Source organism: Syngnathus scovelli, unplaced genomic scaffold (assembly GCF_024217435.2).
Source record: "Syngnathus scovelli strain Florida unplaced genomic scaffold, RoL_Ssco_1.2 HiC_scaffold_23, whole genome shotgun sequence".
Taxonomy (NCBI): domain Eukaryota; kingdom Metazoa; phylum Chordata; class Actinopteri; order Syngnathiformes; family Syngnathidae; genus Syngnathus; species Syngnathus scovelli.
In genome coordinates this window covers 2406886-2430699 of record NW_026061323.1, presented here as the reverse complement: position 1 = coordinate 2430699, position 23814 = coordinate 2406886, and the positions used below count along the sequence as shown (strand labels likewise).

The window sequence follows — 23814 nt, the reverse complement described above, 5'->3', positions numbered from 1 at the left end:
GAGGTGTCCCTGGCACACTTTGCAAAGCAGACAACACTGACAAATAAATTTAGAAAACGTTGTTTCCACCCAGTCTCAAACAGGGGTTGTTTCGCATCTTCGAAGAACATGATGACCACTACGCTATGGAAACTGCTGTGACGTCCAAAGCATTTTGAGAAGCCCGGCAAAAGTTCAACAAAAGTGAGTGAGGAAGAAAGCAGGCACTTATGAACTTTTTGATTTGCTTTTCAAAACTGTGCCAGCAAAAGCAATGTTTTCATTCAAAGAAATGAACTCCGCGCCGGGGAATTGAAGCCCTATTTGCCGAGCCCAGGCTAAGTCGTTTCGCTAAAGGGTACCTGATTTGAGACTGGGTGAAAACTAGGTTTCGCACTTTTGTATAACTTTTGCCAGGCTCTTCAAAAGGCTATGTGTGTCAGCGCAGTTTCCACGGTATAGTGGTTATCACATTTGCCTCACACGCTGAAGGTCCCTGGTTGGAAACAAGTCTTAAGATCCTTTTGATTTTAAACTTTGTGTCAGGGAATTGAAGCTCAGTTTGTCAAGCCGAGGCTGTGAATAGCATAGCTAAAACGGGCTGTTGCGTTTTGTTCAAGATGTCCATCGTTAAGCAAGGAAAACAAAAATGTGGAGTAACAGTTTTTGTAACAGATATTAGGTTGTTTAATGGCGGTCAGTGCACAAGGCACTTCAGCAGAAGAAACAACAAGGTCACACTCCAGATCAGAAGGCTTTATACTGACCAAAAGCAGGAACAAGGAAGGGAATGGGAGGGAAGGATAAGGTATGTTCTGTTATCACCTGAATATCCTGTTATTTACTGAATGTTTTGTGACTATGCGCCATGGAACTTTACTGAGCTCTGTGTGCCGTGTCTGTGCTCACTGCCTATGTGTAAGTGAAAGTCACAAAGCTCTGTGTGCTGTGTCTGTGCTCTGATTGAGCAACTATGTTTGGGTAAATTATTTACACATTGATTGATATGATGAAGTATATATGTTTGTATAAACTAATAAGAGTATCTGCACATTGCTGTGGCTCCCTCTTCAGGCCCTAATTGGATCCCCATTCACTTCCATCCTTTCCGTTCATTATCTGTACCGCGGGGGTGTCGCAGGCGAGCTGGAGCCTATCCCAGCAGCCAATGGTGCAGTAGGCGGGGGACATATTGTAACTGGTTGCCAGCCAATCAAAGGGCACACAGAGACAAACAATCATTCGCACTTGCACCACACCTATGGGCAATTTGGATTACTAAATCGGCTGACCAAGCATGTTTTTGTGATGTGGGAGGAAAACCCAAGGAAAACCTACGCAGGCACAGGGAGAACCTACAAACTCCACAGAGGTAGCACCAGATCACAAGTCAAAAGTCCTTATATGGTACAAATGGATTTGCTTTCATGTCGAATAGTATGCTTTGCATGTTTGAATGGGGATTTGGGGAGGTTTCACTGAAGATGTGAATGAATGAGGGACACTTTGGGCCAGTAAGTAAGGTGCACCACCGTAGCAGATGTTTCCATAGTGTGATTATCACGTTTGCCTAACACGCGAAAAGTCCCCAGTTCGTGACTGGGTAGAAACAGCTTCGTTACGTTCCGATTGATAGCGAATATGACATGGACCTGAGGACTGGATTTCAGTGATTAATGAATTCTGATTAATATCATAGTCGGTTTGGGCGTGCACTTCCAGGGTCATAATTGTGTGTCTACCGCTACCTCGTGGCAGTCAGGCCTAAAAAAAAGATGGGAACGCCTGAGGGAGTTTCGCCAAGATGAATTAGGAAGAACTTTATAAAATAAAGTTGATGTTAAAACGTAGGTGGACGTAATGTCTGGAAGCTTGTGTTCAACAGAAGTCTGTTTGGCAACAGTGAACAACGGACAAATTCAGCAAAGTAATTTAATTACGCCATGACCCAGATTCGTTCCGAGGATGCTACGGCCACCATGCTATACGATCATGACCGATATGATATCACAATAAGTTTAGGGTCTTTTATTTAGGATCTTCATCCAGGACACGCAGGCAAATCATGAAGGAATGTTGATCTTAAAATGTTGGTGGAACTATCCAACTGTGCAGATCCGATGATCCCAAAGATTTGGGGTAAGACAACATTGAAAAAACCTTTTTCTTTGTTGACAGTGTCACTTCTATTGTGGCTTAGCTCTTCTTCGTTTCACATCTAAAGTATCGTATCATTTTACCTTGCGGCTTATACTAAACCGTACATACCATATCATGTCACCCATACAACTCATGCATGAGATGCGATGGCTGAGATATTTAGGCGATGGGTTGCCACTCATCATTTCAAATCACATCCTAGTCGGATTTTCATTATCTTCACATCCAAAGTGTCTTGGCACAACATACATACCGTGACTTGTCAACACAAGACTTTCAAGACGAGGTGGCTGAGAGGTTATGGCGATGAAATGCTAGTCCGTTGTGGTCTGCACACCTGGGTTCACAGCTTCATCCCCGTCGAAGGTTGGTTTTAAATTTTTGTACAGTGGAGCCTCGGTTTTTGAATGTCCCCGTTCTCGAACAAATCAGTATTTGAACAAAAAATTCGAGATTTTTTTTTTGTTTCGGATGTCGGACGAAATTCGGTTGTCGAACCTCGCGAGATGAGCCGAGAGAACCCGCATGCCAACTGACTCCGTTCGTTATTAGATTCTCGTTACTCTGAGGATTGCATCAACTCTAATCGTGCCTCCAAAGGAAGCAAGTGGGAGCAGTAAAGCAATCCTAAAACACAAAGACGCTCCCAAAGCAATGCGACAGTGAGCGCCCGGTGCGTTGCGGTTGCGCGATCGGACCAAATTAAGCTCCCTGCGCACTGAGGTCCACTTAAATTCTGGAAAGTACATCAGGACTTTAAAAATATTTTGTAAATTTTAGCGACCGCTCTGTCACAATAATGCGAGCAGCAGTTGTGCGGTCGGCGACGCGCTGCAGTTGCGCGATCGGACAAAAATCATCTCCAGATGATTGATTGATTGATTGATTGATTGATTGATTGATTGATTGATTGATTGATTGATTGATTGATTGATTGATTGATTATAGATCCCTGGGGGTGGGGAAATTCAGGCCCCAGCAGTATTCATACCACAGAGCGGGTATATAAAAGACTCAGATGACATGAGCGCAACTCAATAGGCTCCTATAAGGCTGCCACACAACGGTGCCACAAAGAAAGCCAGTAAGCACGAAAGTTAAAAGCCATCAAAGCAAAGCAACAAGACAAAGGAGAAAAGTAACAGCGGCTAACCAGACTCCCTCAATTCCAAAGAACACCTCAAAACACACAAAATAGCCTAATAGGGTCCATAAACAGGTGTAAGGGCAGTCAAGTTCAACGGCGCCCAATGGACCGTGGTCGTAAATCCGTAAAACATCACGAAACAAGAAAACGTGTGAGCAGCGTCCCGGGCACCCAGTCGGGACACGTGCAGATGGTCACCATGGGGCTGGTACGGCAAGGTTCCTACGAGCACGAGGGAGCGGACCTCCCAAACGGGTCGCGGCTGCGAGGCCAAGGCGAGAGACCCGGTCAGCATGAGCCGGATGAGCAGGATGGCCATCGTAGAGTCACGACCGATGTGTACAGCCATCCCAGCTCCCAGGGAAAAAAAATATCTGATCCGAAACAATCTGCACACGCCGAGGTGCAGTCGAAGGCACCAGCATTGCCGAATGGACAAATAGAAAGAAAGAAAAAGGAGATAAGAACAAAATAAAGTACAAAAGAGAGAACACTGCTGGTAGGCTTCCACTCACAGTGGCGCCAAACCAAAAAAAAAACAAAAAGGCCTTGCATATAAGGTCACCGCTCGTGGGGTCCGACAAATAGTGGATTTTGAAGTTTCTCTTCAGAGAGAATCTTTGGCCACAAAATGAGTAGGAGACAGGTTTTTCACCTGTGTGTGTTCTTGCATGTGATTTTAAGTTTACTTTCTGAGAGAATATTTGGCCACAAACTAAACAGGAAAAAGGTTTCTCACCTGTGTGTGTTCTTGTATGTGTTTTAAACTCTCCCTTCTCTGAGAATCTTTGACTACAAATTGAGCAGGAAAAAGGCTTTTCTCACCAGTGTGGGTTCTTGTGTGTCTTTTTAAGTTTCGCTTCTCTGAGAATCTTTGGCCACAAACTGAGTAAGAAAAAGGGTTTTCACCTGTTTGTGTTCTTGCATGTGTTTTTAAATTTACCTTCTGAGAGAATCTTTGGCCACAAACTGAGCAGGTCAAGTCAAGTCAAGTTTATTTGTATAGCCCTAAATCACAAGCAGTCTCAAAGGGCTTCACATAGACAAACAATTGACACTTATTCTCAAAGCATCCCCTGATCTTTAGCTCCCAAAAGGGCAAGGAGAACCTCAAAAAAACCCTACCAGGAGAAAAATGAGAAACCTTGAGAAGGGACCACAGATGGAAGGATCCCCCTTTCAGGATCACCAGGCTGCAATGGATGCAGAGAGGGCACCTAAAATACTTAATATGAAAATCAATGAAAAAGTGGATGTCCAAGTCAAAGCGAAGAGCTGCCAGAGGTGCCCTCGATTGTCCTGGCAGTGTGTTCGAGGAAGGTAAGCTGCAGTTCCCTCATCCTGAAGTGGTCCACGAGAATCCAGATAGCCGCTCTCAGCTTGAGTGCCACCGAACCACCTCCCAGCCGGGGAGGGGTGGGGGGACGGGGGATGGGGAGAGGGAGCAAAAACAAACTCCTGCCGAATCGGCCACTACAGGTTAATTAAAGGCCATATCATAGAAATGTGTCTTTAAACGTGTCTTAAATGTTTCTAGAGAGGTAGTAGTTCTAATATCCATTTGTAGGGCATTCCAAAGCTCTGGAGCTCAAATAGAAAATGCCCTAGACCCTGCAAACATTTTCTTGGCCCTCTGTGTCACTAAAAGACTAGCGTTTTGTGAACGAAGGTTACGAGACGGAACATAAGGAACAACTAGGTTGGCGAGATATGAAGGCGCTAAGCCATGCAATGATTTATAGGTTAATAGGAGAACCTTGAAGTCACATCTTAAATGGACCGGGAGCCAATGTAAATTGGCTAATATTGGGGTAATGTGATCAAATTTTCTTGTCCGTGAGAGCAGCCTTGCAACAGTATTTTGTACTAACTGTAGACTTTTGATGCTGGACTTAGGAAGACCAGAGAATAATGCATTACAGTAGTCCAGGCGCGACGTGATGAACGCATGTATAATAGTTTCCGCATCACCGGTCGAGAGGATCGGACGAATCTTAGCAATATTACAAAGGTGAAAAAACGCAATTCTGGTTATATTCTTAATGTGCTTTTGAAAGGAGAGCGTTTGGTGAAATATTACCCCGAGATTAGTTACAGTATCACTCTGAATGATAGTACGGTTATCTATAGTTATAGTGGTTTCCTTAAATAAGTGTTATTAACGAGTTGGACCAATTATCAACATCTCAGTTTTATCTGGGTTAAGACGAAGGAAGATGAGAGACATCCATTGCTTGATCTCCGCAAGGCACGCCTCAAGATTACAACAGTCCCGCAGATCTGTCATCAATAACGGCATATATAATTGGGTGTCATCCGCTTAACATTGACATTATAGTAGAACTCAGAGGACGTATTGCCATGGACCACTCGGTGCGTCCGGTCTGATAGATGTGAATAGAATCAGCCTCGTGCTGACCCTGACATACCAACACAACTTTTAAGACGCTCTAATAAAATATCGAAGTCTACAGTGTCGAAGGCTGCACTAAGATCAAGTAGTAACAATACCGATGAAGTGTTCGAATCCATAGCTATGAGGAGATCATTAGTCACTTTAGCAAGTGCTGTCTCAGTGGAATGATTAGTTCTAAAACCAGACTGAAAAGATTCACATTGATTATTGGCGACCATGTACTCAATAAGCTGCTGCGCTACTACTTTTTCAAGAAGTTTTGCTATGATTGGGAGGTTTGAAACTGGCCTATAATTACTGAGACAGTCGGGGTCAAGATTTGGTCGCTTAAGTAACGGTTTAATGATAGCAGTTTTAAAGGCTGTAGGCACTATCCCAGAGGAGACAGACAGATTAATTATATTTAAGACAGACGGACCTAAAATTTGAACTAATAATAATTTAGGATTGTTTTTATTGGGATTAATGACTTGGGAAAAATAACGAGTTTTTGCTAAGATAAGTGCATCTTTATATTTCAGGAAAAGGGTTCTCACCAGTGTGGGTTCTTGTGTGTCTCTTTAAGCTTCCTTTCTCTGAGAATCTTTGGCCACAAGCTGAGCAGGAACATTTTCTTTCACCTGTGTGTGTTCTTCCATGTGTTTTTAAGTTTACCTTCTGAGAGAATCTTTGGCCACAAACTGAGCTGGCTGTTGTCACATTCAAACATAAAGACCAGCGCTTCAACCACCAGCTTCAACCAGAGGTTCGAGCACGCTAACTGGTTCTCAAACTTGGCCAAGCTATTTTGCCTTGCTTGCTCGCAGAATAGTAGCATGGGAGGTAGATGCGGTGACATCCTGATTTCCACGTTGCAATATTGTAGTTGAATAGTTTATAGTTTATTATTAACCACAGTAGAACAGGCCTTGTAGCTCAGTGGTTAGAGCACTGCTCTTGTAAACCAAGGGTTGTGAGTTCAAATCTCACTGAGGCCTGATTTTATACTAAGCATTTGCTGCGCAAGCTGGATTTATAAGAGTTGAGGGTGTAATTGCACATACTTTGTCCATGGTACTGGTGACCAGCAGTTGTGTGAAGAGTTATTGTCTTTGAGGATCTTAAGGGAAATTTTATAATTTCCCACGACACACAAATGTGTCCACACTGAATGAGAATCACTGGCTTAGAGTCCTCTTTAGACTACATTTTCAAGCATTTCTTTTGGTCAATATTCTAAATGGTTGACACAGTTTTGCCAAGCAAGGCTGTGTAGCTCAGTAATAAGAGCACTAGAATTGTAACTCAGAGGGTGTGAGCCCTGCTTGATAGTAGTGTGTTTGAATTTATGATTAGCGGTAGGTGCTAAAGCCTCATTGCGAGCAAGAGAACTGGTCTTGCCAAAAAATGATTCACTTGCTGTGTCCAAATTAACATGCTACATCCTCAGAAAGTCAAGGTTTTTTTTGCCAATTATCAGGCTGCATGACGTGACTACCGGTGCGACGCGAAGGCACGTCACGTGACACACGAATTCAGCCTTGAAACTGGCATTCGTTAAATGGCGACGGATGCTGAGCGGAGACTACATATATTTTAAAGTCATTTGCCATATTACTCTTTCAAATATCTATTCAGAAACTCTGAACATATATGGACATATTTATTGAGAGAAAACAGGGGGGGGGGGGGGGATTGAGAGTGGACAGGTTTGGTGAACCCCCAACATCTGGTCAAATCAGAGCAGGGGGTGTTTTATGATGTTGAGGGAAACAGGGGGAAACTTGATTGCTTCCTCTGCAGCTGGTCAACCAGTGCAGAAGTCTTAGCACTTTGTTTACGATGTTGTGAGAACAAACAGAAGAAGTTTGTTCCCCTCAGCAACTGGTTAATCAATATAGTCTACATTCCAACATAATCATACGATCAAGATACAGTGGAGCCTCGGTTTTCGACCACAATCCGTTCCAGAAGGCTGTTCGAGAAGTGAATCATTCGAATTCCGAATCATGTTTTCCCTTTACAAATAATGGAAAAAAATTAATCCGGTTCAATCCCAAAAAACGCCTTTTTTAACCATTTTATTCATTCGCGCAACTGTAGTGCACCGCCGAACGCGCAACCGCAGCGCGTCGCCGACTGCGCAACTGCACCGCGCTGGTCGCATTATTGTGACAGAGCCGTCGCTGAAATTTAGAAAATATTTTTAAAGTCCTGATGTACTTTCCAAAACTTAAGTGGACCTCAGTGCGTAGGGAGCTTAATTTTGTCCGATCGCGCAACTGCAGCGCACCGCCAAACGCGCAACCTTAGTGCGCCGCCGACCGCGCAACTGCACCACGCTGGTCGCATTATTGTGACAGTGCGGTCGCTAAAATTTAGAAAATATTTTTTAAAGTCCTAATGGACTTTCCAAAATTTAAGTGGACCTCAGTGCGCAGGGAGCTTAATTTGGTCCAGTCGCGCAACCGCAGCGCGCCGGGCGCTCACTGTCGCATTGCTTTAGGAGCGTCTTTGTGTTTTAGGATGGCTTTATTGCTCCCACTTGCTTCCTTTGGAGGCATGATTAGAGTTGATGCAATCTTCAGCGTAACAATAATGTAATAACGAACGGAGTCAGTTGACATGCGGGTCCTCTCGGCTCATCTCGCGAGGTTCGACAACCGAATTTCGTCCGACATCCGAAGCAAAAAAAATCTCAAAGTTTTTGTTTGAATACCGATTTGTTCGAGAACCTGGACGTTCGAAAACCGAGGCTCCACTGTAATTTGTCAACCCTAACAATCTTGGGCCAAGAACTGAGAAGGAAAAAGGTTTCTCACCTGTGTGTGTTCTTGTGTTTATTTTTAAGTGACTGTTCTGAGAGAATCTTTGGCCACAAACTGAGCAGGAAAAAGGTTTCTCACCTGTGTGTGTTCTTGCATGTGTTTTTATAAATGTCCCTTCTGAGAGAATCTTTGGCTACAGCTTTTTTGATGAAAGGACACACCTTGTCCTTTAGCTCGTTAGGCATGGCTGTTGCCGGCTGTTGTCACATTCAAACTTGTACATATAGAAGAATCAAAATCAGGACTCAATCCTGCTTTCCAAGACCAGTGCTTCAACCAGCTATGAGGTTCGAGCACACTAACTGGTTCTCAAACTTGGCCCAGCTATCTAGCTTTGCTTGCTCGCAGAATAGTAGCATGGGAGTTAAACATACCTGTTGATTTGTGACACATCCTGATTACATTTCGCAATATTGTACATGAATAGTTTATAGTTTATTAGTAACAGCCATAGAACAGGCCTTGTAGTTCAGTAGTTAGGGTACTGGTCTAGTAAACAAGGGGTTCTGAGTTCAGTTCTCACTGAACTCTGATAATATACTTAACATTTGCTGTGCAAGTTGAATTTATAATAGTTGAGGGTGTATTTCCACATATCTTGTCCATGGTACTGGTTTCCAGCAGTTGTGTGATGAGTTGTTGTTGTCTTTGGGGACGTGAAGGGAAATTTTATAGTTTCTCATGGCACACAAATGTGTGCACACTGGTTGAAAATCACTGTCCTAGAGTCCTGGTTAGACTACATTTTTAAGAGTTTCTTTTGGTTCATCTTCTAAAAGGTTGACACAGTTTTGCCAAGCAAGGCGGCATCGCTAAGTGATAAGAGCACTAGAATTGTAAATCAGAGGGTGTGAGTTAAATTCCCACTAGGGTCTGACAGACAGCTACATCTGCTAACCTTGCTGTATAGTAGTGTGTTTGAAATTTTGATTAGCGGTAAGTGTTGAAGCCTCGTTGCTAGCAAGAGAACTGATCCTGCAAAAAAGGGGTCACGAGCTGTGACCAAATTCACAGGCTGAATCCTCAGAAGGTTGGTTTTTGGGCCAGTTATCAGGATGCACGACGTCACTTCCGGTGCGACGCGAACGCACGTGACACAGAGGATGAAGATTTCAATGAATTTAATAATTTGGAGTGACACGGATGGTGCGATAAACTTGGTATTTATGTTAGTTATTTGTTATATAGTTTATTGATTGATTGATTGAAACTTTATTGATCCCGAGGGCTGGGAAATTCAGGCCCCAGCAGTATTCACACAACGGCGCCACAAAAAAAAGCCTTTAAGTGTGAAAGTTAAAAGACATCAAAGCAAAGCAACAAGAAAAAGGAAAAAAGGAAAAGCGGCCAACCAGCCCCACTCAATACCAAAGAACACTCCAAAACACACAAAATAGCCTCCACGGCTGGGGTCACCAACACGGTGCCCGCGGGCACGAGGACGCCCATGAGGACCGCATGAGTCGCCCGCAGGACTGTTCTAAAATTAGCTTAAATAGCGGCACTTGTCAGTGAGCTGCATCTATTTCTTTTACAGTCAAACCTCGGTTTTCGAACGTCCTGGTTCTCGAGCAAATAAGAATTCGAACAAAAAATTCGAGATTGTTTTGCTTCGATTGTCGAACAAAATTCGGAGGTCGAACCTCGCGAGATGAGCCAGGAGGACCCAAGACATCCCGACTGCGCAGCCCGGATGCCGGCTGACTCCGTTGTTATTGTATTTTCGTTACTTTGGTAACGCTGCGGTTGCGCAATCGGACCAAATTAAGCTCCCTGCGCACTAAGGTCCACTTAAATAATGCGACCAGCGCGGTGCGGTTGCGCGGTCGGCGGCGCGCAATGGTTGCGCGTTCAGCGGTGCGCTGCGGTTGCGCGATTGGACAAAACTAAGCTCCCTGCGCACTGATGTCCACTTACATTTTGGAAAGTACATCAGAACTTTAAAATATTTTCTAAATTTCAGCGACGGTCTGTCACAAAAATGCGACCAGCGCGGTGTAGTTGCGCGGTCGGCGACGCGCTACGGTTGCATGTTCGGCGGTGCGCTGCAGTTGCGCGATTGGACAAAAATGCGCAAATGAAAAAACTGCTTAAAAAAGGCAGTTTTTTTTTTTGGCTTGGAACGGAATATTTTTTTTCCCCCATTATTTGTAATGGAAAAATGTGATTCGGAATTCGAATGATTCACTTCTTGAACAGCCTTCTGGAATGGATTGTGTTTGAAAACCGAGGCGCCACTGTATAGAGGTGAATGTAATTCTCATTAATGGAATAAATTACTCCTTTTGACCAGCAGGGGGGTTTGTGAACCTATTCGCAAACCGTTTGGTGGGAAAGCTTCAAATCCCAAGTGTTCCAGTTTCTTCACTAAAGAGACGTGAGTTCTTTGTTACAGATGTTTACTGTGATCTTAATTCGTTGACATCACAGCCACACCATAGGACTAGCGACAACACATAGATATACTTAGATTTACAAAACATACATATCAAATACAAAAGTAAAAGTAAAACATACATACCACTTTGGCCTGCCAGTGAACAACTGGGTACTTTACTGTTTTTAACTTAGTAGCTTCGCGATGACGCATCCTAGGTCGGTCGTTAACTATTGCGCTGTTGCATCACGTCACCTTTCCGCTTCTTTCCAGGAAACAGGAAGTGCCCTCGAAGTCTAACTTACCCCCGGTTTCTATCGCAACTTAATATCAACAAGACAGTGCTACAAACTATATACAAATAACAAGGAACTACAATTAATTCACACAAAAATAATTTGCACACCATGCAAACCTTGAAGCTTCGCCAGAGCCGCAACAGCTCCGCCCAGCGGCGAAAGACACATCTGCTTCGGGTTCGGCAGTTACACTGAAGGGATAGGGTCGAAAGACAGAAAACCCGCATGGCCACGATAACAGATAGGCTCACATCTCTTTGGATAAAGTATATAAGCAGACAAGTATATTCACGTAATCAACCAATAAAGACGACATAACTAGACATTCTTTGATAATACGATAATAACAGAAGTTGCTACAACTTCATGATTCAATATGTATTTCTGTGCACTGCAAAATAAATGTCTTTTGATATATTGCCCAAATAGCTGAATGACCTTTAAAGAACTGTGCAATGCATGCCTGATGTTTTTCTCTAAATCATGGACACGGCCAGAGTCGTCGTGACCGTTCAGTATTTGGTTATATCTTGTGTTTTATAACTTGTGTTTTGACTAAACGTCATATGTTGCCTAATGCGAGACGCCATCTTTTTGATTACTACTGAACGTTCTGCACAGAGGGAAATATCTTGGCCTAACCAAGAACAGATACGGTTGGAAACATGATTAAACTAAGAATATAATGACGTAAGCAAAGACATGAAGTATCAAAAGCACAAACTTTACATAGCCAGGTAAGAGCAATAGATTAATGATGTCACAACCAAAAGCTAATATAAATTCGCACAAGACGACACAATTGGAAGAATGCGGTACGATAGTGTATGTCCGAGATTGGAGGAGAATGTTCACAGGAAGGTCACGTGGAGATAAAACCAGCTGGTGCCAGAAGGAGCCACCCGAGAACTCGGCCAAAGATGATCGCCAAGGCCGAAAGACGGGAGGGAAGACAACAGCCCCCACCCGAGAACTCGGCCAAAGATGATCGCCAAGGTCGAAAGACGGGATGGAAGACAACAGCCCCCCTCCACACACACACACACACACCAACAGCCCCCCACCTCCACGCCGAATCGCCCATAACCAGCACCACTCCCATGGAAGCAGACTCTCCTTCGAACTTGCCCCACCCCGAAGACTCATCGCCCATCAATCCCGGCCCACAATGTGCTACTGAATATAAAACTGATCTAACAACCTTGGACTTTGCCTTTTCTGAATGGAGACTTTCCGTTCTTGAAGGGCCCAGCGCTGTATTGTACTTTCCTGAAAACAGAGCTTTTTGAACAAGAATTGTGATTGAACTCAACCAATCTGTGTGAGTCTAATTTCTGCTTCAGTGTCTTTGCATTTTCCTAAATCTGAAGAAATCAAACGAGCATGCAGTGAGTAAATTGAATAACAGGTGATTGGCAAAGGCTTTTGCCGTGAGGCGCAGATAACGCGCTCCCTAAATTGTGGACAAAATCCAACAAATGGTGACCATCCGACGTGATTTCTTCAGAGGGAAGAGTGCAGGCTCCAGGAAAGGATTATTCCTCGTCCGCTCTTGCTCAGCAACATTGCAGCCCGATTGGCACAAACGGTAAGAGGACATTTTTTCTCTCTCCCAGTTCAAGCAATGTTGTGGAGTGAAGGCGGAATGCAGGGAATGATAATTTCAGCTGTGTGTTCAGGAAAGATTGTTGTTTAACTTGTTTGTTGTTAGATATTTAGGCTTGTGTGGAACTTGGTAAAAGTGATTTTTGGGATAAAGAAAGAAAGAGAAAGGTGGTGAGGACTTCGTCTGATCAACGAAGGGCGCTCACACCGTAGAGAACTTGTGGGGTGCCAGTGACTAGCATATGGGCACCCGGAGTGGCCTCAATAGGAGACGCTCGGGGACTTGTACTGTTGCCTGAGGTCAAGGTCGATTGATTCGGCCAGGCCACCACACGGGTCGGGGACTCGTAAAAAAAAAAAAAAAAAAAACAGGTGAAGGCATCGCTGATATAGCAGGACGGATGCCTAGCGACTCCAATAGTGTGACCTTAGAACATTATAGGGCTGTCTAAGGCAAGGGACATCTGGGATGTCCGAGTCGCGGTAAAATATATATTATTGTGATTGTGTGAAAATGGTAATGTATAATAGGTCCTATTGTTTATATTGTGGCAGCAGCGGGGTTAAGAGTGTATCTCTGTGAAGATTCTGTGCAAAACTGCGCGGGTGCTGAATCGGTGGCTTCTGAGCGAACGAGTGAAAGAGACGAGGGGTGAGTGCGGGGTTCATACTGTATCTCTTGTTTCCTACTATCCCTTTTCTTCCGCTACCTGTATTTATTTGTGCTGGCTGTGTTTTGTCAAAAGAACGGGGTGATAACAGTTGGTGGAGCACATTGTGATGCTTGTGAAACTGGCAGTGTCAAATTTTTGCTGAGACAACGGGGAGGAGAAAGACTGAGACTGAGACTGACATAAAGTAACAGACTATTCCGATAGAAGACGGGCCCAACCGGGACAATTAAACGGACGTTTAGAGGAGTCAGAAAAGACAACATAAAAAATCAGCATGGAATTTAAGTGGAAGGAAGAGATTCTAAAAGTGGAGGTAGAGAAATTTGGAAAGGCGAATATCACGGTGCGACAACAATTGGATCTTGTGTGGCCCTGTTTGGGAGAATTGGCTGGAAATAAGGCTAGAGAAAAGACAAAATTAGTAAGAAAAGTTCGTGAGCAAATAGATCAAGGGCAAAAATGTGGTTTTTTTCCCGCGAGATTCGGAACATGTTGACGTACTCAAGGCAGTGGCAATAATTATGGCTGGATTTGAGGAATTGGCACGCGAATTGGAGGAAATGCAAAACGATAAAAGAAATATGTTCAAAAAACGTATTTGTGAGGCACGTCGCCGCAAAGTGGCAAAAATGATGACTGTCCTATTTCAATTGGCGGCGGCATTAAAATTAGCACGGAGCGACAATGTCGCAGTAGTGACAGGATCTGGAGAGAGGCAAGATAAGGGGGAAATAGCTCGGGCTCCCCCTCCACGGCCGGTAGATCCACCGACGTCATCCGCTATGCAAATTGCCAAATCAGCAACTATGGGGGAAGAGAGAGCAGGGATCCAGGCCCCGATTGCTGAAATTGTTCGGGGAACAGTACAATATGAGGTAGCTGACCGCCCGCCCAGGGGTAAAGCGAGAGGGCGGGCTTCCGCTAATTATGTGCCGAGATTATCTTTTTCTACAGGCGCGGAGCCCGACGAGCGGGGGGATTTGGACCCGGAAGCTGAATTGGTGAGGTGCTGGAGTACTAGGGAAGACCGCTGCAAGCCACGAGCGTATGTTGCTAAAAATAACCACGCACAGGGTTGTGGAGCATACTGCAGAAAGGAACTTTATGATACAGTAGCCCAGGGGGTACGACAAACGGTACATGATGTACTCTCTTCTGAGTTTGAAGATGAGACAGAGACAGAGGGTCCACAGGCGGGGGCTCTGGGTAAGCAGCAGGAGGAGGAGAAAGAAGGCCCCGCTCTGGGAACTTGGCCAACCTTATCAAACGCAGACCGAGATAAGGGACGAGGCGAAACACACACAACTTCCCATGACAAGGCAGAAACAAACATTGTACAATATCAAACTCGATCAGCCACAAAGCCCCAAATTCAGGCACCATTGTTAACAACACCGCACGACCCTCAAACCCGCATTTACTCCCCATTTAGCCTCACAGACCGCGCTTGTCTGACCGACAAGCTGCCCGCTCCTAGTGGAGGCGGTGCAATATTCATGCAGAGATTTACAGACGCAACACAAGGACTGTCATTGGCTATGGGCGATTTAAGGGCCATTTGTGGGACTAAACTAACTTTTCAGGAGCTGAGGAATCTAGAGGAGATTGCCGGCACTAACAGCTTGCGGGACGAGCTCCCGCTCACGGGCGCGATTCTACGCGAGGTCGGTAGCGCCATGCGACGAATGTTTCCTGCCCCTCTGGGGCTTTTGTCGAGCTGTGTTTTTCAGATGGGGAAGAGTGAGACAGGCTTGGCATATTTGTCACGTACCCGACGCGAGTGGACAGAGGCCTCTGGGATGGATCCATCAGCTAGCCTGTTGATGACACAGCTATATCGGGAAGCGGTTTTGAAAGGCAGCCCTGTAGAAGTGGCTGACCAGCTAAGAGATGATCCGTCACTAACAAACGCTGATCAGGCTGAGTGGAAAACACATTTTTTACACCGTCACTCAAGATTTCAGGAGAAAGAAAAAGCAAATGTGGATAAAGAGGAGGCAATGAGAATAGAACTTTTGCAATTACAGGTGCAGGAAGCAAAACGGGCGAATACTGCCTATAAGAAGGACAGGCAAATGACGCAACAAGCATCACCGGCTACTTCAGGACAGGCCTCTTCTTCTGCTCACGCGCAAATACCAGGTGAGGCAATGCCAACACAATGTTTCATGAATAATCCAAATCCCAATTATCAGGGATATAAAAAGGGCCGGGGGCGTGGACAGAGGGGTCGGGGTGGAGGGGGACCGGGTGCTCGGAGCGGTGTGTGTTATTACTGCCGAGGCTGGGGGCACTGGGTGAGGGACTGCCCGTACCTATCAACTACCTACCAGCCTGCGCAAACATCTGGATTTGCCCAGTATCATCCACAAGGGCAAATGGCGCCGCAAGGGAGTTTCCAAATGGCACCGGCACAAAGTCAGTTTTTGCCCCAGCTGCCTGCCCCACCGACTCAACTGGCGTTACCAGCCCCAGCGCCGACACCGACAATACCAGGTGCTCAACTGGCCCTGACGTACCCGGGACAGTACCCTATACAACAATAGGGCTGCCCGAGTGGCCTCAACATGCAGGGTCTGGCAGATCCCTGCATCCCGGTGATGGTGGAAGGACAGACCCTCCAGTTCATGCTGGACACGGGAGCAAGGTACTCTACAATTTGTGAACTTCCTCCACGCCTCGGTGTCACCAACCACACCGTCACTCTCGTCGGCTTCTCGGGACTGCCTGATTCTCTGCCATTAACCGGCCCTGCCATCGTTGAGGTGGGTAAACAAAGACTCGAACATTCTTTTGTGTTTTCATCAAAGTGCCCACTAAATCTCATGGGGAGAGACCTGCTCATCAAATGTGGAGCTTGCATTTGGTGTACAACAAAAGGACTGCAAGTGACTTTTCCTGATGGAACTAAGTATGAGTGTGCACACTGGTCCGGAAAGGCATACGCCATGCTCTCCACCTACCCGACGGCTGAACAAGAACAATATGCTGACATTTATTGGGCGGTCCTGAACCCTGAGTCACCGGCTGAGGTTGGGGTACGCGCGCTGTTTCAACTTTGGTCCCCCTGGCTGTTGACCTTGTACCCCTTTGATCAACCAGCGGACCCACTACATTGTACATTGTACTATGATCGCACATCCAATCTGGTTTATCAAGAGGCTTTTGCCAAACAAATTGAGGGACACCAATGGAAATTGGTGTCTGATTTTGTGTATATAACCATCAAAGGCATTGCCGCGCATGTATCCTTGACGCCTGAACAGGGGGATTGGTATGAGATGAGCGCGTTCGCGGAGCCACACATCACACTTGCAATTGGGGCACAACATCAGGCAAAGGATTTGGGACCTATGGTAAAACAGTGTGTACAAGTTAAAGATTGGGTCCCAACTTCCTGGCCGTCTGTCGAATATTCTGTGTCTGCGTCAGCCTATCGAATTCCGGCAAACACATTGAATTCTTCGGTTTTGGAACATCAACAAATTTCACGAGATCACGGGTGCGAGAAAACCGATCATCCCAGAGCCGAGTCTATGCTTGTGTCACTACCGGGGGGGCTGTGGTCGCGGGGCCCGACGGATGTTGGGTTTTGCGCGGCAGTCGCCCCGGTGGTGTTTGCCGTCTCCACTCTTTCCCCAGTCTGGCAGAACCAGTACCGCCGGGACCAGGAAGCAGAGCAGGGAATTCGAGAGACTATCGCGGGCCTAAAAGCATCAGGGGTGTTGGAGTACTCTCAGTCATCATGGAACACTCCCATCCTGCCTGTGGAAAAAGTAGCTGGAGGGTATCGTATGGCACACGATCTCAGACGCATTAACGCCATTGTCATTACTCCAACGAGTCCTGTACCAAATCCATTTACGGCCCTCAGTATAATTGATCACACACATACATTCTTTACCGTGATTGATTTGGCAAACGCATTCTTTTGCCTTCCCCTAGCTGAGGAAGTGCGTGATATCTTCTCATTCACATATGAGGGGGAACAACTCCGCTACACCAGATTACCTCAAGGTTTTTTGCTGTCACCAGGAATCTTTAATCAAGTGTTGAAAGACCTTTTGTCTCCACTCACCTTGCCTAGCGGCGTGGTATTGATTCAGTATGTGGATGACCTGTTGCTGGCGGCACCAACAGACACCACATGCCTGGAAGCCACTGATCTGCTATTACGACATCTACACAAGTGTGGTTTCAAGGTTTCTAGGGAGAAATTACAATGTTGCCGGGCGACAGTATCCTTTTTGGGACGAATGTTGTCACGGACAGGGACCGCCATCTCACCGACACACCGTGAATCAATTTTATCACACCCCAGACCACAAACTGTGCGAGACATCCTGTCATTTTTGGGACTGGCAGGGTATAGTCGTAGTTATGTGGCAGACTATGGAGAACTGACGGCACCCTTGCGAGCCCTGATTGCGGCGAAGGGGATGCGCAACCGAACTGCAGTTTTAGATTGGGACACCCAGTCCGAGAGTGCGTTCATCTCGCTCAAGCAGGCGCTGGCTACAGCAGCAGAGCTACACCGACCAGACTACACAAAGCCTTTCTATTTGGATGTGTCTGAAAAGACCGCCACAATTGGCGGCGTTCTTTTTCAGAAGGGGGGAGGGGACAGACAAGTCTTGATGTACACAAGTGTACAGCTCGACCAGACAGAAAAAAGGCACCCACCATGCACCAGATACGTGGCAGGACTGGCAAAAATCTTGCAGAAAACTGCACACATTGTGATGCTTCACCCACTTACAGTACTCACAACACATAGTGTAATGGCGTTCGTAACATCTACAGCATTTACACTATCCCCATTGAGACAAGGCCGGGTAGAGAAGATTGTGAGTGCACCGCATATTACATACACACACAAGGGCATCAACATGGCAGACGCGCTTTTGGAAGGGGAACAGCATCAGTGCGAAAGGAGAGCAGTGGAGCAGTCTAAGATCAGACCAGAGTTACAAGGGGACGCATACCCGGATGCGGAAATGAATTTGTACACTGACGGTTGTTGTTTCAGAGATCCCCACGCAGGAGGCTTACGGACCGCCTATGCAATAGTGGAGCAAAACATGCAGGGTCAGTTGGAAGTCAAAGAAACAGAAAAAATGGAAGGGAAACAATCAGCACAGCGGGCAGAGCTCAGAGCCGTGGTAAGAGCGCTAGAACTGGCAGAAGGTAAAAGTGTGAATGTGTATACAGACTCGGCATATGTTTGTGGAGTTGTACATGTGGAATTGATGCAATGGCTTAGAGCAGGGTTTTTAACAGCAACAGGGAAGCCAATTAAACATCAGGAAGAAGTGATGAGGTTGCGGGAGGCCTTGATGAGACCCAGCAAGGTCGCGGTGATCAAATGCAAAGGACATAGTAAGGGCACAACTTGGGTAGAGAAAGGAAATGAGGCCGCAGATCAGGCAGCCAAACAGACAGCAGGGTACCGGCCGGTATACCAAATGATGAGCACCGAGGTAGATCCGGTCGAAATGTTTCCAAAGATAACGGTAGAGACCTTGTTAGAAGACCAAAAACAGGCTTCCCCAGAAGAAAAAACAGCTTGGAAGGCTAATAGAGCTTCCAAGGATGACACTGGCTTGTGGCGGCATCCAGACGGACGTCCTATTCCCTCTGCTCGACGGCTCCGTGTCCTGGTGGAGGAGGCGCATGGGGCAGCACACGTGGGTAAGACGCAAATAACACGATCACTTTTGCACTGGTGGCACCCACACATGCGAGACACAATTGACAGGGTGGTGGATAATTGTCAGGTGTGTCAATTGCACAATGTTCGGCCAACCATGAAACCTCTCCAAGGGACGTTTCCATTGCCCCGGCAACCGGGTGAGGAAATACAAATTGATTTTACTGATATGCTTGATCGGGTGAGAGGACAGCGATATTTGCTGGTGATTGTGGACACCTTCACACGATGGCCCGAGGCATATCCATGTAAACGCGAGGACGCGGCCTCTGTCATCAAGGCCTTGGTGAACCAGTATATTCCAACTCACGGCTTTCCTCGCCGTATTCGATCAGATAACGGACGGCATTTTAAAAACAAAGATCTTCAAAGGGTAGAAAAAATTCTGGGACTCAAACATGTTTTCGGAACCGTCTATCGCCCACAATCACAAGGGAAGGTCGAAAGGATGAATCAGACCCTAAAAAACCGAATGGCCAAAATAATGGCAGAAACAAAATTGACATGGCTGGATGCGCTGCCGCTAGCATTGTTGTCCATTCGAAGCTCAGTCAGTTCACAGACCAAGTTCACACCGTACGAGCTCTCTAGAGGACAGCAGTTCCCCGGACCAGCAGCAGGAACAGGGACGGAGGAAAAAATGGAGCCCCTCAGGTATAAGCCGTACTTCGAGGCGCTCAACCGTCTTGTTCGATTATTCTCCAAACAGGTCAGCACGACAGAGAAAGGCAGTGAGAACCCGGTGGAGACTCTCACTACATCATGGGTCTACTTGAAAAGTTTGAAGAGAAAGTGGGCCGAGCCAAGATGGACCGGTCCGTACGAAGTAACCGAGAGGACGTCCCACGCCCTCCGCTTGAGGGGAAAAGGGGCAACATGGTTCCACTTGAGCCAGTGCGCCCCAGCCCACTGCGAGGAAGCGGCGCAGGACGACGACTGATGCATTGGATGACACTGTCCTGTACGGTATTAATCATAACACTCATTGTTGTAGTACCGCTCGCAGACATTTTCAAATTCCAAGGCATTTTTGAACCTACGAGACGAGAGACACAAGTAACATTTAGATGGCGTCGGGAACAGCCGCCACTCAAACAGGCTGACACGTGCTTGGAACGATTTAGAGGTCTGTCCCTGGACTACATCCTGGGCACCACGCGAACCTATCAGTTTGATGTGTGCCAAGTTTTCGTCTGTCAGACAACTCCGGGACAGAGGGGAGTGTCCAGAAAAGTTGCTAAAATTAGCGATCTGTATTTGTGCCCTTACGATCCTTCTGAGTGCGACACGTGGGGTTCTGTAGTAGCTTATACTGGCTCGTGGGTCCCAACTAATCCGATAAAAAATGTTGAATTGTCGAGGGGGGAATTGACTAAGGCAGAAACTGACACTCAAATTTTACTTACAATAACCACTTTCAATGCTGACCCAAATTACAGACAAATTGAGACATGGAGAGCATGCCGGGGGGATCCGAAGGGCTATTATCTTTTCTTTGGGGCCGATATAGAGGGGACTGATCCCCTGGGGTTGATCAAGATTCGATTAATAACTCCCGGAGCTAGTGCGCCCCCGGCGGACAAATTGTTGCTGCCCACGGCAAAAGTTAAGGTCTTTGATACTGACAGTCTTACGCTTCCGCAGAGATTTCTAGCATCCACAGGGGTAGATGCCATGACTAATGTATGGATGCAAACAGCAACTGATGTGGCTAAACGCACACAGGCTAGTAATTGTATTGTGTGTGCTCCCCCCAGACCATTGTTACGAGTAGTGCCCTCCGCGTTCGGGAGGTCTAGAGGCACGGGCCAGACCCTTGAACCAGCCGCAAAACCGGATTGGTACTGTTTAATAGAGTTAATGTCTAAAGATAATGTGAGCCCTTTGTGTCGGGGTTATGATGAAGTGTTTCCCTTGGCACCCGACATGGAACCACCAACGTTCCAGGTCCCTATGGTAGGAAATCATACGTGTGTGGTGAGAGATTTGAGGACATCTGACGCTCTGCTTTTGGGGAGGGTACCGTTGGAATTGTGCACCCACTTTGTGAACTTGACAGGAAATCGGAGCGCGAAAAGGTTGGTGAAAAGCAGAGCAGATATCTGGTGGTGGTGCGGCGGTAGGCGTTTGGTGGGATGGCTGCCCCCACATTGGGAAGGGACTTGTGCTCTGGTGTCATTGATCTCCCCTGTGACTTTGTTCTCTATAGGCGGTGACCTTGCAGACTATTCGGGCTGGTCCTCCAGGAGGCAGTACGGGGGGAGGGTCCGTAGGGACTATTTATCAGATGTGACGCGTACCACCTCCCCCGTTTACATAGACGCTATTGGAGTTCCCCGTGGAGTCCCAGATGAGTATAAATTGGCTGACCAGGTAGCTGCGGGCTTTGAGTCTATTTTTCTCTGGGTGACCCCAAACAAAAATGTGGATCGAATTAATTATGTTCATTATAATCAGCAGAGGCTGGCTAACTTTACGACAGAGGCAGTAACAGCGATTCATGGGCAGTTGGCCGCCACGTCATTGATGACCCACCAGAATCGTGTAGCACTGGATATGGTGCTGGCAGAGAGAGGAGGAGTGTGTTCCATGTTTAAAGATGAGTGTTGCACGTACATTCCTAACAATACGGCCCCAGACGGCACACTCACTAGAGCCCTCCGCGGGCTAAGGGCCCTTTCCCTGGAAATGTCATCTAACTCGGGCCTGGGTGTGCGTTGGTGGGATAAGTGGGTGAGTAAGTGGTTTGGTAGATACGCGGGAATGATAGGGTCAGCGATAACGGCAGTAATGGGAACTATGGGTGTGTTGGTGCTTTGTGGCTGTTGTTGTTTTCCGTGTATCCGCTCTCTTTGCCAGAAGGTGATGGTGACGGCCATTGTGGGGAGGCAGGAACAGCCCCCCGGGTACATGATGTCCACATTACTAATGAATCCGGAGGCGGTACTGAGGCTGGTTGAGGTGGCCGCGGAGGACCCACAGTAAGGCATTTCTGATTGTGATGGAGCTAGAAAGACGCACGGCTGAAACGGGGGGGGGGGGTCAACAGAGGGAGCATGAACACATACGGATTTTTGGTGACCTCAGTTAAACTGAGGTCAACAGAGGGAGTGAAGGGATAGGGTCGAAAGACAGAAAACCCGCATGGCCACGATAACAGATAGGCTCACATCTCTTTGGATAAAGTATATAAGCAGACAAGTATATTCACGTAATCAACCAATAAAGACGACATAACTAGACATTCTTTGATAATACGATAATAACAGAAGTTGCTACAACTTCATGATTCAATATGTATTTCTGTGCACTGCAAAATAAATGTCTTTTGATATATTGCCCAAATAGCTGAATGACCTTTAAAGAACTGTGCAATGCATGCCTGATGTTTTTCTCTAAATCATGGACACGGCCAGAGTCGTCGTGACCGTTCAGTATTTGGTTATATCTTGTGTTTTATAACTTGTGTTTTGACTAAACGTCATATGTTGCCTAATGCGAGACGCCATCTTTTTGATTACTACTGAACGTTCTGCACAGAGGGAAATATCTTGGCCTAACCAAGAACAGATACGGTTGGAAACATGATTAAACTAAGAATATAATGACGTAAGCAAAGACATGAAGTATCAAAAGCACAAACTTTACATAGCCAGGTAAGAGCAATAGATTAATGATGTCACAACCAAAAGCTAATATAAATTCGCACAAGACGACACAATTGGAAGAATGCGGTACGATAGTGTATGTCCGAGATTGGAGGAGAATGTTCACAGGAAGGTCACGTGGAGATAAAACCAGCTGGTGCCAGAAGGAGCCACCCGAGAACTCGGCCAAAGATGATCGCCAAGGCCGAAAGACGGGAGGGAAGACAACAGCCCCCACCCGAGAACTCGGCCAAAGATGATCGCCAAGGTCGAAAGACGGGATGGAAGACAACAGCCCCCCTCCACACACACACACACACACACACCAACAGCCCCCCACCTCCACGCTGAATCGCCCATAACCAGCACCACTCCCATGGAAGCAGACTCTCCTTCGAACTTGCCCCACCCCGAAGACTCATCGCCCATCAATCCCGGCCCACAATGTGCTACTGAATATAAAACTGATCTAACAACCTTGGACTTTGCCTTTTCTGAATGGAGACTTTCCGCTCTTGAAGGGCCCAGCGCTGTATTGTACTTTCCTGAAAACAGAGCTTTTTGAACAAGAATTGTGATTGAACTCAACCAATCTGTGTGAGTCTAATTTCTGCTTCAGTGTCTTTGCATTTTCCTAAATCTGAAGAAATCAAACGAGCATGCAGTGAGTAAATTGAATAACAGGTGATTGGCAAAGGCTTTTGCCGTGAGGCGCAGATAACGCGCTCCCTAAATTGTGGACAAAATCCAACAACACCAAGGAAGCCTCATGTGTCCATCACTACTCAAAAGCGTTCAGTGTGTCACAGCACTGTAGACCTAAACTCCGTGTACGTACTACTGCGCAAATGTTTAGTTCTAAACAGAAAGAACGCAATCCCCCACAAGCAGAAATTATGCAGTAGAGATCCCCACATTTGGGGAATTCACAGGGGTCAGTATGTGGCATTAGCATTAGTCGATATATGTAACCATAACTGGAATTGGTCTCTC

General features: G+C 46.3%; 1 long non-coding RNA gene and 1 other non-coding gene across 2 annotated transcripts; both read left to right on the top strand.

Moving 5' to 3' along the window:
• The first annotated feature begins 6606 nt into the window (after nt 1-6606).
• On the top strand, nt 6607-6679 carry trnat-ugu (transfer RNA threonine (anticodon UGU)). The gene has a single exon. It is a non-coding gene; the product is annotated as a tRNA-Thr (tRNA).
• A 1792-nt stretch (nt 6680-8471) lies between these two features.
• On the top strand, nt 8472-23409 carry LOC125992670 (uncharacterized). The gene is made up of 5 exons (XR_011086275.1): nt 8472-10016; nt 10806-12506; nt 12693-12773; nt 13346-13442; nt 19884-23409. It is a non-coding gene; the product is annotated as an uncharacterized lncRNA (long non-coding RNA).
• Nucleotides 23410-23814: the final 405 nt, after the last annotated feature.